The sequence below is a fragment of the Trachemys scripta genome, chromosome 4 (assembly GCF_013100865.1).
Source record: "Trachemys scripta elegans isolate TJP31775 chromosome 4, CAS_Tse_1.0, whole genome shotgun sequence".
Lineage (NCBI taxonomy): Eukaryota > Metazoa > Chordata > Testudines > Emydidae > Trachemys > Trachemys scripta.
Genome location: NC_048301.1, coordinates 70,755,243 through 70,769,053, shown reverse-complemented (window position 1 = coordinate 70,769,053; position 13,811 = coordinate 70,755,243). Strand labels below are relative to the sequence as shown.

The 13,811-nt window shown below is 42.8% G+C and overlaps 1 protein-coding gene across 5 annotated transcripts in view; it reads right to left on the bottom strand.

Annotated features, from left to right (window-relative positions):
• CELF1 (CUGBP Elav-like family member 1) overlaps window positions 1-13,811 on the bottom strand; it is a 91,760-nt gene that overhangs the window by 77,550 nt on the left and 399 nt on the right. The gene's annotated exons all lie outside the window — the stretch shown is intronic.

Below are 13,811 nucleotides of genomic sequence, written 5' to 3'. Positions count from 1 at the left end.
TAATGTTAGGAACCATGACAAAAGGGATAGATAAGACAGAAAAGATCATAATGCTGCTATATAAATCCTTGGTACGCCCACATCTTGAATACTGTGTGCCGTTCTGGTCACCCCATCTCAAAAAAGACATGAGAATTGGAAAATGTACAGAGAAGGGCAATAAAATTGATTAAGTGTATGGAACAGCTTCCATATGAGAAGAGATTAAAAATACTGGGACTATTTATCTTGGAAAAGACATAACCAAGAAGGGATATGATAGAGGTCTACAAAATTATGAATGTTGTGGAGAAAGTGAATAAGGAAGTGTTATTTACTCCTTCATGTATGGGCCCTACCTAATTCACAGACAAAATAAGATCTCCTCCATGAAATCTAGCTATTGTAGGGGAGGGGGAGAGAGAGGGCTGGGGATGCCATAGCCAGGGGCTCCTACCATGCACTGGACTCCAGCGGCAGGACTAGGACTTCATCTTCCCCTGCACGGCCGCTCTGGGGGGGAGATCAGACCCACCTCCAGGAACCTCCCCCAGCTGCAGGAGGCTCTGAAGGCAACACAGAAGTGAGGGTGGCAATCCCACAATACCCTTACAACAGCTTTACTCCCTCCCCCTTCTCCCCCCCCCCGTCCCTTTTGGGTCGGGACCCCCAAGGTTATAATACCATAAAATTTCAGATATAAACATCTAAAATCGTGAAATTGGCTATTTTAAAAATCCTACAACTGTGAAATTGACCAAAGTGGACCATGAATTAGGTATGGCCCTATTCATGTAACACAAGAACAGGAGTCACCCAATGAAATTAATAGGCAATAGGTTTAAAACAAACAAAAGGAAGTATTTCTTCACACAATGCACAGTCGATCTGCGGAACTCATTGCCAGGGGATGTTGTGAAGGCCAAAACTATAACAGGATTAAAAAAAAAAAAATTAGATAGGTTCATGGAGAATAGGTTCACCACTGGCTATTAGTCAAGATGGTCAGGGATGAAACCTCATGCTCTGGGTATCCCTAGCCTGTGACTGCTGGGAGTGGACAATAGGGGATGGTTTTCTCAATGATTGCCTTTTCTGTTCATTCCCTCTGAAGCACTTGGCATTGGTCACTGCCAGAAGAGCTGGGCTAGATGGACCATTGGTCTGACCCAGTGTGGTCATTCTTATATAGTGCACAAGATCCTGCAGCCCCGAAAGGCACCTGTCTCAGCAAATAGGTGTCAATACTGGTTTCTGAGAGAGACATTTTTAACTTATAGCTTCATGAATGCATCATTTCATCCACTTTGTAATAGTGGATTAAAATGCTCCCCCCCTTTTTTTTAAGATGGCCCTTAAGGGCTCTATGGACGTTCAATTTATGCCACAAATTCTCTTTTGAATTACAGTTTTGGGCAAAAGGAAGAGAGCATGATCTCTTGGACTCCATGAAACACTGTGTTAATTTTGGAGATAAAGGTCAGGTCTGTTTGAAGAACTACCTTATTTTGGAATGTGCAGTACTATTCTTTGAAGGGTAAGGCCCCCAAGCACCCCATCATCTGGGTAGAGGTGATGACTACCAGGAAGGCCATCCTTGATGGGGATGAAATACACGGATACTTTCTGGAGGTAGTGAATGCTCTAATGAATGCTGAATCAGGCTGTTGCGCTTCATCATGGAACCTCAATATGGTTCTTAATGAATTCTCAGACAACAAATAAGGATGCAGCTCTAAAGAAGTGCATAATATCCAAGCATGAAGAAATCTTTTGCCTGTGAAGAAAGTATACTAGATAGCACAGCAATTTTTTTTTTTTTTTTTAGTAGTTTACATTTAATAGTACTGTACTGCATGTGCCTTTTTTTTGTCTCTCTCTGCCGCTGCCTGATTACATACTTCTGGTTTCAAATGAGGTGTGTGGTTGACTGGTTCAGTTCTTAACTCTGGTGTTCATAACTCTGAGGTTCTGCTGTATTAGGTCTAGTCTACATACAAAGTTGCACTAGTTTAACTGAAGGTAAACATTTAAACCGATTTAGTTAAACCACTGCAAAATACAGCATAGTCATGTTGGTTTAAACTTGGCTTATACTGGTTGAGCTTGTTTTGATACATTAACTGGCACAAGCTAAACCAATATTTCCTGTTTTAAATTGATGTGTGTGTCCACAAAGGGTTTTCACTGGCTTAAAATGTTTGAAAAATCAATTTAGTTAAGTTAAACTCAGGCCTCTTGTGTATTCAGCCTGAAATGTGATTTTCCTAGATGCTAGCAGAGTGGAGATGACACCTTCCAAGTATCCTCTCTCTTTCAGTTGAGAGCTCAAAACCAGGCAGTTGCCAATTAGTCTCAGGTGCTGTGGGTGACAAATCCTGAGCCAAGCGCAGACCATGTCATAAAGAAAGAAAAAGAGGTTGGTCTGAGCCACGTTAAGAGGACTGGAGAACCATAGCCTTCTTGGCCAATACAAAGCTACTAATACTACCAGTGCTTTCTCCCTCCTAATCTTCTGGATAGATCTGAATACCAAGGGGAAAATGCATATAGGAAGTCCACTGGCCACCTATGGGAGACAGCATCCGTGCCTACTGCCCTTGGATCCCTCTTTTGGGTGGAAAAGAAGGGAGGGGATAATGCAGTTTGTATGTGATGCAAATAGGTCTACATGTGAGACCCTGAATTTCCTCAGTAGGAGTTGAAACACTTCTGGTTGAAGACTCCACTCCACTTGATCTAACTGTTCCCTGCTTAGCCAGTTCATCACAATGGTTATCTTTCCCTGAATATGCAGAGGTCAGATGCACTAGAAATTTCACTCTGCTGAGGGGATCAAAAGGTGCACTCCCTTTTGCACAGATGACAACTTTGTCCCAACCTGCTGAGGTATGCCATTGCATTGGTGTTGTCTGTCACAATTAAGACATGGGAGCTATTCACCCATGGGAGGAGGGCTCTGAGTCCATAATGAATTGCCCTGAGTTTTAACCAATTTATACTGTGTTTCCTCTCTGCAGTCCAAGTTCCCTATACTGACCTCATCTATGTGTTAGCTCTCCATCCTCTGAAGCTGGCATCAGTGTAAACACCATCCTGTCCCACTTAGCTACAGGAAATATCTTCAAAAGGTTTTAGACAGTTTATTATGCTCTAAATGAAGAAGCTGAACTCTCCTGGCAGAAAGGGATAGGATGTGCAGAGTAGGACAGCGGAAAAGATTGGCAAGCTCTCATGTACACTATGGCTTACCTTAGTGTGTCCACACACAACACAAAAATCCCCAAAACAACAGGGAGTAGACTGAAACATCCTCGAGGATTCTGACCACCTTTACCAATAAAATTAGACTGTCTTGTCTCTCCTGAGAAATAAAGACCATTGGAGATGTTGTGTTGATTTTCATTAACATGTGTTCATTAACATGTGGGCTAACCATTGTGGAGGGGAAAGTGTCCGAGCCCTGGTCTACACTATGAGTTTAGGTTGAATTTAGCAGCGTTAGATTGATTTAACCCTGCACCAGTCCACACGACGACGCCATTTTTGTCAACTTAAAGGGCTCTTAAAATCGATTTCTGTACTCCTCCCCACAAGGGGATCACCGCTAAATAAAAAGGAGCATAAACACTGCCAAATTAAGTGTAAAAATGTAATAAGACTAGCCAAAGAGGAGCTTGAAGAACGGCTAGCCAAAGACACAAAAGGTAATAACAAAATGTTTAAGTACATCAGAAGCAGGAAGCCTGCTAAACAACCAGTGGGGCCCCTCGGTGATCGAGATACAAAAGGAGCGCTTAAAGACGATAAAGTCATTGCGGAGAAACTAAACAAATTCTTTGCTTCAGTCTTCACGGCTAAGAATGTTAGGGAGATTCCCAAACCTGAGCCTGCTTTTGTAAGTGACAAATCTGAGGAACTGTCACAGATTGAAGTGTCACGAGAGGAGGTTTTGGAATTAATTGATAAACTTAACATTAACAAGTCACCGGGACCAGATGGCATTCACCCAAAAGTTCTGAAAGAACTCAAATGTGAAATTGCGGAACTATTAACGAGGGTTTGTAACCTGTCCTTTAAATCGGCTTCTGTACCCAATGACTGGAAGATAGCTAATGTAACGCCAATATTTAAAAAGGGCTCTAGAGGTGAACCCGGCAATTACAGACCTGTAAATCTAAAATTAGTACCGGGCAAATTAGTCGAAACAATAGTAAAGAATAAAATTGTCAGACACATAGAAGAACATAAATTGTTGGGCAAAAGTCAACATGGTTTCTGTAAAGGGAAGTCATGTCTTACTAATCTATTAGAGTTCTTTGAAGGGGTCAACAAACATGTGGACAAGGGGGATCCAGTGGACATAGTGTACTTAGATTTCCAGAAAGTCCTTGACAAGGTCCCTCACCAAAGGCTCTTACGTAAATTAAGTTGTCATGGGAGAAAAGGGAAGGTCCTTTCATGGACTGAGAACTGGTTAAAAGACAGGGAACAAAGGGTAGGAATTAATGGAAAATTCTCAGAATGGAGAGGGGTAACTAGTGGTGTTCCCCAAGGGTCAGTCCTAGGACCAATCCTATTCAAATTATTCAAAAATGATCTGGAGAAAGGGGTAAAAAGTGAGGTGGCAAAGTTTGCAGATGATACTAAACTGTTCAAGATAGTTAAGACCAAAGCAGACTGCGAAGAACTTCAAAAAGATCTCACAAAACTAAGTGATTGGGCAACAAAATGGCAAATGAAATTTAATGTGGATAAATGTAAGGTAATGCATATTGGAAAAAATAACCCCAACTATACATACAATATGATGGAGGCTAATTTAGCTACAACAAATCAGGAAAAAGATCTTGGAGTCATCGTGGACAGTTCTCTGAAGATGTCCACGCAGTGTGCAGAGGCGGTCAAAAAAGCAAACAGGATGTTAGGAATCATTAAAAAGGGGATAGAGAATAAGACGGAGAATATATTATTGCCCTTATATAAATCGATGGTATGCCCACATCTTGAACACTGCATACAGATGTGGTCTCCTCATCTCGAAAAAGATATACTGGCACTAGAAAAGGTTCAGAGAACGGCAACTAAAATGATTAGGGGTTTGGAGAGGGTCCCATATGAGGAGAGATTAAAGAGGCTAGGACTCTTCAGCTTGGAAAAGAGGAGACTAAGGGGGGATATGACAGAGGTATATAAAATCATGAGTGATGTGGAGAAAGTAGATAAGTAAATAACTTTTCCTTATTCCCATAAAACAAGAACTAGGGGTCACCAAATAAAATTAATAGGCAGCAGGTTTAAAACAAACAAAAGGAAGTTCTTCACACAGCGTACAGTCAACTTGTGGAACTCCTTACCTGAGGAGGTTGTGAAGGCTAGGACTATAACAGCGTTTAAAAGAGAACTGGATAAATTCATGGAGGTTAAGTCCATTAATGGCTTTAGCCAGGATGGGGTCCCTAGCCTCTGTTTGTCAGAGGGTGGAGATGTATGGCAGGAGAGAGATCACTTGATCATTACCTGTTAGGTTCACTCCTTCTGGGGTACCTGGCATTGGCCACTGTCGGTAGACAGGATACTGGGCTAGATGGATCTTTGGTCTGATCCAGTATGGCCATTCTTATGTTCTTAAATTGACCCTGCTGGGTCGAATTTGGGGTAGTGTGGATGCAATTCGACGGTATTGGCCTCCGGGAGCTATCCCAGAGTGCTCCATTGTGACGGCTCTGGACAGCACTCTCAACTCAGATGCACTGGCCAGGTAGACAGGAAAAGCCCCACGAACTTTTGAATTTCATTTCCTGTTTGGCCAGCGTAGTGAGCTGATCAACACAGGTGACCATGAAGTCCCAGAATCGCAAAAGAGCCCCAGCATGGACCGAACGGGAGGTACTGCATCTGATCGCTGTATGGGGAGACGAATCCGTGCTATCCGAACTCCGTTCAAAAGACGAAATGCCGGAATATTGAAAAAATCTCCAAGGGCATGAAGGACAGAGGTTATAACAGGGACCCGCAGCAATGCCGCATGAAGCCTATCAAAGAACCAGAGGGGCAAACGGCCGCTCCAGGTCAGAGCCCCAGACATGCTGCTTCTATGATGAGCTGCATGCCATTCTAGGGGGTGCCCCTACAACTACCACACACCTGTGCTTCCCTCCTCCTTCCCCCCCCCATTTGTGTGACGAATTAATAAAGAATGCATGAATTTGAAACAACAATGACTTTATTGCCTCTGCAAGTGGAGATCAAAGGGGGGAGGAGAGGGTGGTTGGCTTACAGGGAAGTAGAGTGAACCAAGGGGGCGGGTTTTCATCAAGAAGAAACAAACAGAACTGTCACACCGTAGTCTGGCCAGTCATGAAACTGGTTTTCAAAGCTTCTCTGATGCACAGTGCACCCTGCTGTGCTCTTCTAACCGCCCTGGTATCTGGCTGTGCGTAATCAGCGGCCAGGTGATTTGCCTCAACCTCCCAACCCGCCATAAACGTCTCCCCCTTACTCTCACAGATATTGTGGAGCACACAGCAAGCAGTAATAACGATGGGAATATTGGTTTTGCTGAGGTCTAACCAAGTCAGTAAACTGCGCCAGCGAGCTTTTAAACATCCAAAGGCACATTCTACCACTATTATTATGCACTTGCTCAGCCTATAGTTGAACTGCTCCTTACTACGGTCTAAGCTTCATGAGCCATGGGAGCAAGGGGCAGGGTGGGGTAGGTGCGACCGCGCGGTGCTGCCAACAGAGAGCAGCCTGAGGCAGAAGCCTCCAGCTGACATGATATTCCAGGCAGGACTGAATCTCCATTAGATGAAACTTAAAGAAGAGAATGACCTGGAGTCATTCCCATTTTTGTCCAGGCGCCCCCGACCAACCTCAGGAGCACCCACGTCTGCCCAGGTGCCGCCTACCAACCTAACCGAGGTCAGTCAGGAGCACCCACGGTGCGACAGTGGCGGCTAGCAGTTGTACTGTACCATCTGCGGTCCGCAAGGCAAGGCAAGGGGATGCTGCTGTGTAGCACTGCAGTACCGCGTCTGCCAGCAGCACTCAGGAGACATACAGTGACAGTGAGCTGAGCGGGCTCCATGCTTGCCATGGTATGTCATCTGCACAGGGAGCCCATCTGCTTTCACGGAGGGAGGGAGGCCTGACCACATGTACCCAGGACCACCAGCAACAATGTTTTTGCCCCAACAGACATCGGGAGCTCAAACTAGAATTCCAATGGGCGGCAGAGACTGCGGGAACTGTGGGATAGCTACCACAGTGCAACGCTCCGAAAGTCAACGCTAGCCTCGGTACTGTGGATGCACACCGCCGACTTAATGCACTTAGTGGGAACACACACAATCGACTGTATCAAATCGATTTCTAAAAAATCGACTTCTATTAAATCAACCTAATTTCGTAGTGTAGACATACCCTAAGTGGTTTCCTTCCCAATTCACAGCTCCCACTCCCCTCCATGATCGGGACTGTCCTCAGAATGTCTTGTTCAGCTTTGTTTCTGGGTGAATCCCTTACCAACAGGTCAATGGCCAGTGGACAGAGATGAATCCCTTTTCTGCCTGAGGGCAACTGCAAAGATAATAAACATCTTTGTAAATAGCCAGGGGTAGTGATGAGCCAAAGGGCAACAATCTGCATTGGAAATGACGAGGTCGAAAGGCAAAATGAAGAAATCTGCTATGAGACTGATGAATGGGGATGTGGAGGTCTGCATCTTATAAGTCAACTGACAGAAAATCTTCTCTGTAGTCAGGGGGACTTTGGCATTTCCATTTTGAATTTGCACTTCCTCAGGAACTTTTTGAGATTCTTCAGGTTTATTTCCCTGTTGCTGCTTCATTTCTTCTTGACCAAGAATAAATCCAAATACAAACCTTGCTCCCTTTTTGGGGCCGGGACTGGTTCTATTATTCCAAAGTGCAGGAGATGAAGAACAGCTGATTACTTTTGCCCACGTTTTTGAGGGTTCTTGAAAGAAGGGAAATGGATAAAGCTGGAAGAAAGGGAACTAAGCAGATCCAGTATATACCCTCTTTCTGAGGCCTCTAGATACCACTTATCGGTGGTGTTTCGAGGCCAACAGTCTGCAACTGGCAAAGATAATCATCTACACACTAGTCCATCCCAGCTTATTACAGCAGCAGTCATATATTATAAACTGGAGAATCGGATGGTCTTGTGGATATCACCTCCGAATAACTGTCTTTGGTTCTAGACCACTCTCTTCTAGAGTGTCTGGGATTGTCTCGTCTCCTAAGCCTGATGTTCTGGAAAGAGTGCTTGTGTCTGGAATAGACTCCTGTGAAGAGTGGCAAGGAGCCTCAGAAACTAAGGAAAAAAATGGGTTGGGACAGGAGTCTGAAAGGGGGAGAGGGATGGGACTAGAAAGAAACAAAGAAATTGCCACCAGACTAGTGGTCAATGCCACTTGCTTCAGAAAAAGATGCAAGAAACCCTGTAGTATACACTTTCGGAAGAGTCTGCCTATAGAGAAGTTTCTTACTAACCATTGTCAGAGGCTAGCTTATGCCCTAAAGCCTGAAGGTTTACATCCTGTTATTTTATTTCCTACTGAATGTAACTGTGGATGTTCTCATTATCCATATAAGCATCTAATTCTTTTTGGAATCCTGCTAAACTCTTGACTTTTATAGTATCTTGTTGCAGTGACTTCCACAACTAAATTAGTGTAAAAAATATTTCCTTGAGACCCATTAATCTTCTGCCATGGTGAAAACTGAGTGAGTCATTCCTACTTTTTAGTTCCACAGCCAGCTTCTAATCCATTACTGTACTTTGTCTCTCACCCCATGACTATTTAGCTTTTTTAACAGCCTTTTCCAAGGGACTTTGTCAAAGTCATTTTGAAAATTCAAACCATTCTCCTTTATTCACAATATCAACATGTCTAAAAAGTCTAACAGACTAGAGCAGGGGTAGGCAACCTATGGCACACGTGCCAAAAGCGGCACGCGAGCTGATTTTCAGTGACACTCACACTGCCCAGGTCCGGTCCGGGGGGCTCTGCATTTTAATTTAATTTTAAATGAAGTTTCCAAACATTTTAAAAACCTTATTTACTTTACAATAATAGTTTAGTTATATATTACAGACTTATAGAAAGAGACCTTTTAAAAACATTAAAATGTATTACTGGCAGGCGAAACCTTAAATTAGAGCGACTAAATGAAGACTCGGTACATCACTTCTGAAAGGTTGCCGACCCCCTGGACTAGAGTATGACTTTCCTTTGAAGAAGGTGTGCTAGTTAGTCCACATATCATATTTATGTCTATGTTTTCATTCTATTTTTAAATAGAATTCCTATCAATTTAGCTATTATCAAAATAAGGTTTATTATTTTGTAATTCTTTGGATCACCCCTAGCAACTTTTCTAAAGATGTGTTGCCTTCTAGCTCTCTGGTATAACAGCTAATTTTAATGAGAAATGGCAGATTTTTCTTGGCAGTTCATTAAGTTTTTTCAGAACTCTTGAATGTATATCCTCTAATCCTAGTGACTTGCTGCTATTCATCAATTTGTTCCAGCACTTTTTCTTTTGATATCTCAATCACTGTCAGTATCTCATTTTTATAACCTGAAAAGTGCAGGTCCAGGGTAACTATTTAGCTAGTCTTCCTCTCCATACATTAGCACAACCAGAGTGCACTGCGCCATGTACTGCTGTTCTTGCCATTCTGTGTCTATGTCCTCCAGCTATGAGATATCTGCCCAGGTTTTCCCAGAATACATGGAAAACCATAGTAAGGCAAAGTGGAAGATATGGATGCCCAAATAACTATGATGGCAGAAAAGCTGCTGTATGAACACAAACTGAAGGGTGTTACTTGTAACTAGCTAAGGTTACCATACCTCTCACTGGTTAAATCATAGATAAAAACTTTAGGGTATGCACAGCTTTGCGTGGCTTGTAACTGTTAAGTGTGGACTGTGAAAAAGGCTTTTTTTAGTGTCAACTGGGTGTTGAAGTTCACATCTTACTGAAGTGAACAAAATAGGAAGGAGCAAGTCCCCCTACCTTACTGTTTCAGGTACTGGCTGGAAAAAGTTTTCTGTAAAGCTGATTTAACAGAATAGGCATTGTTAAAGACAAAAACGTTGCTAAAGACAAGTTAAGGCTCTGTAGAAAAGTGGGAGGGGAGAGAAGCAATAATGATGGATTCACTCTAAAAATGCAAGAATCCATGATTATTTCATGCCTAAGAGATTGCCCCTTCCCCTTAAATCCAGTCTGGTACTGGCAAGTTGAAAATGACCCCAATCAGCAGCATCTATGGCAAAAAAAATAGAGAGGTAAAGGAAAACTTCATCACAATATAAGAGATATTCCAATCATTACATCTATTAGAAAGAAGAAAGTTGGTAAACAAGCGTGTCTTAAAGGTAATTAAAAAAATTAAAAATTAACTAAGAAGCGACCATAGTGACAATCTATAGCTTACAATGAATACGTAGGAAAGAAATGGCCTGTAAGTTACTGAAAGGCAAGTTCTACACTTTTACATCGCTGCAGACAAAGCACTTTACAAGTAATCAATTTTAAAACATATCTGAGCTTTCAACAGCTTTTATTATTTTAAATTGGATAACTTGAAAGTGATTTACTAGTATTAAATTTAACAAAAATAGTTAGATGTTTCTTCCAACAATAGTTACAGTTCCTGCTTTCTCGGGAATTCAAATACAAGTAACGCCATGATCCTCCAGACACTTATGCATGTAAATAATTCCAGCTGGTTTAATGGGATTACTCAGATGTATAAATTTAAGTATATAATTAATGCTTGGTCTACATGTAAAAGTGATATCAACATAACTATGTCAGTCAGGGTGTGAAAACCCCCTCCACATCCCTGACCATCATACACATGCTGACAAACTCATTCCCACTCTTCCCCTCTCCACACCCCCCAGACACATACACACACTGTAAAAGAGGGCTTCTGTCACGGTAGCTAATGTTGTCCAGAGAGGTGGTACTCCTACACCGACAGAAAAACTTCTATTGATGTAGGCCACGTCTACATGAGGGGGCTAGGTCAGCATAAGCTCTGTAACGTAGATATAACCTAAGTGTTTGCAGAATCGGGGCTCCAGTCCTACTCTCCAATACAATATTAGAATCTTGGTGCCAAGAAATAAAATGGCATCTATAACAGAGATCATTGTGGAAGAATGCAGCTACATTATAAAATGTCATACCATTTTTCAGCACTGGTACTAGCAACAGTTTTAAGTACTCCTGTAGACTGAGCTCAAGTGTTTTTTGCACTATGTCTTGAAGCCCCTTATCTAGTAAATAGTTAACTATCTAGAGTCTAATGGCTAGATCCTGCAACTGGATCCATCTAGGCACAACCCATGCGCCTAAGTGGGTAGATCCCCTTTGACTTCAATGGGGTTCTGTGTTGGCAGACCTGCACCTGGGCAGATTCAGATGTGGGATATAATCCTAAACCCCACACAACAGGAGCTTGCCTACCACAGGCAGCCAGGTGAGTAGCAGCTTCAAATATCTGACACACTGGGGTACAGGGCTCCCATAACATCCAACACAGCCAGTGCTGAAATAGCACCACTACTGGCTGCTCAAGATTTAGGTCCTGAAACAGCTCTGGAAAGGACCACAGAAAGTTCTTAACAGATTCCTAAAATGTTAGAAATAGTTAGGAAAGGGATAGATAAGAAGACAGAATATATCATTATGCCACTATATAAGTCCATGGTATCCCCCACATCTTGAATACTGTGTGCTGTTCTGGTCACCCATCTCAAAAAAGATGTATTGGAACTGGAAACTGCAGACAAGGGCTACAAAAATGATTAGCGAGACATAACAGTTTCCATATGAGGAGAGATTGAAAAGACTAGGATTGTTCAGCTTAGAAAACAGACAGCTGAGGGGGGATATGGTAGAGATTTGTAAAATCATGGATGCTATGGAGAAAATGAATAGGGAATTGTTATTTATCCCTTTATCCCTAACACAAAAAGGTGGGGTCACCTGACGAAATTAATAGATAGCAAGTTTAAAACTAACCTAAGGAAGTACTTCACACAGCGCACAGTCAACCTGTTGAACCCATTGTCAGGAAATGATGTGAAAGCCAAAAATATAATTGGTTCGGGAAAGAATTAGATACATTCCTGGAGGATAGGTCCATCAATGACTATTAGCCAAGACTGTTCAGGGACACAACCCCATGCCCTGGGTGTCCCTAACTTCTGACTACCAGAAGCTAGGACTAGACATCAGGGGATGGATCTCTTGATAATTGCCCTGTTCTGTTCATTCCCCTGACTCATCTGGCACTGGCCACTGCCAGAAGACAGGATACTGGGCTAGCGAGACCACTTGTCTGACCCAGTGTGGCCCCCCTCTTACGTTCTCATGTAAATATTTGACGTTCTTGCACTAAAAATATCTCTCTCTCTCCACAGCTGCCTCCAGCATCACTGAGAATAAGCACATGTGAGGATTTAGGATGTTCACACAGTGTAATAAACTCCATTTGTTAAACTGAGCTATAAAAAAGTGTTACTTAAAGGCACCTGTAATAAGTTTGGCAATTACTGTAGTCACTGGTTCTAATCTAGTAAAACTCTCAAGACCAAGAAAAAAAGATGAGCTCTACAACACAATCAGGTTATCAAGTACAAATCCAGCAGACCAAAGTAGAAACACATTAGAGTCAGAGGCCCCTCATACATAACTTTCTGCTTTCTCTTTTCTCCATCAAAAAAGTTCCACCTCAAACACATCTTGATCGCAGTGGGACAGTACAGCACAAGGAGAGCATTTGAAAAGTTTCCCTTACACTTACCAGCATGAGGACCAAGCCTACAATTTTACATGTGAAAAACACCACCACTACCATTCCCTAAATTTAGAGAAATGAAAATTAACATATTTTATTGTAGCATTGTCTTTCAACTTCCAATTCAATAAACTTTTTTTTTTCCTAAATAGCTTACTCTTTCACCAAGGCTTTTGTTACATCTTGTTTTCTCTTCTCATCATCATCCTATATTTTCTTTCCTATTATCTATTTCCTCTTCCACCAAGTCTTTATATCTTTCTTTCCCTGCACTGTTCTCTGTCTTTCCCCTTGTATTGCCTTTCTCACATATTTACCGCAAAGAGGTCTCAGTTATGTACTTTACTTCCCCTTTCTTATTCTCTTACTCCCTTCATTTCCCTTCATTCCCTACATTTACCCACCTAAATGAAAGCCTATCTGAACATCTCATCCAGCTTCCCACCACTGTAACACTTCACCAACCCAAGAAACTAACAGAGCTGAGTGAGCCAGCAAAGATATATGAAAAATGGATTGGAGCAGAGTATCTGTTGGACACCAGCTGGAGACCGCAGAGAAGTTAAAGGGCGTGAGCCCCAAAACTATATCAGGACAGCGATTCTGTTTCCTTTCAGCATTTTCAAGGGAATGTTTTCATGAGATGTAGTCAGAGCACGAACGCTACAGGGAACTGGCTCGCCTCGTAGCCAGAAACATCGCAATCCATGCAAAGTGCCCCCTTCCCCATGGACGGCGCCATTAAGCGGTTCTGGAGCGGTTACGGCCCCTGCCCCAATCAGCGCAGTTAGCCCCAGGCAGGGCACACGGCGCGGCACAGCCGGCTCGCACACCCCATTGGCGCTTCTAGGGAGCTCGGCCCTAGCCCGCTCCACAAATGCGGATTATCGGGGGACCTGGGAGCCTCCGAGACAATATCAGCCGCTCACCCAGCCCCAGCGGCTCCTGGGTCGCCACAGGGCATATCTCCTGGCACT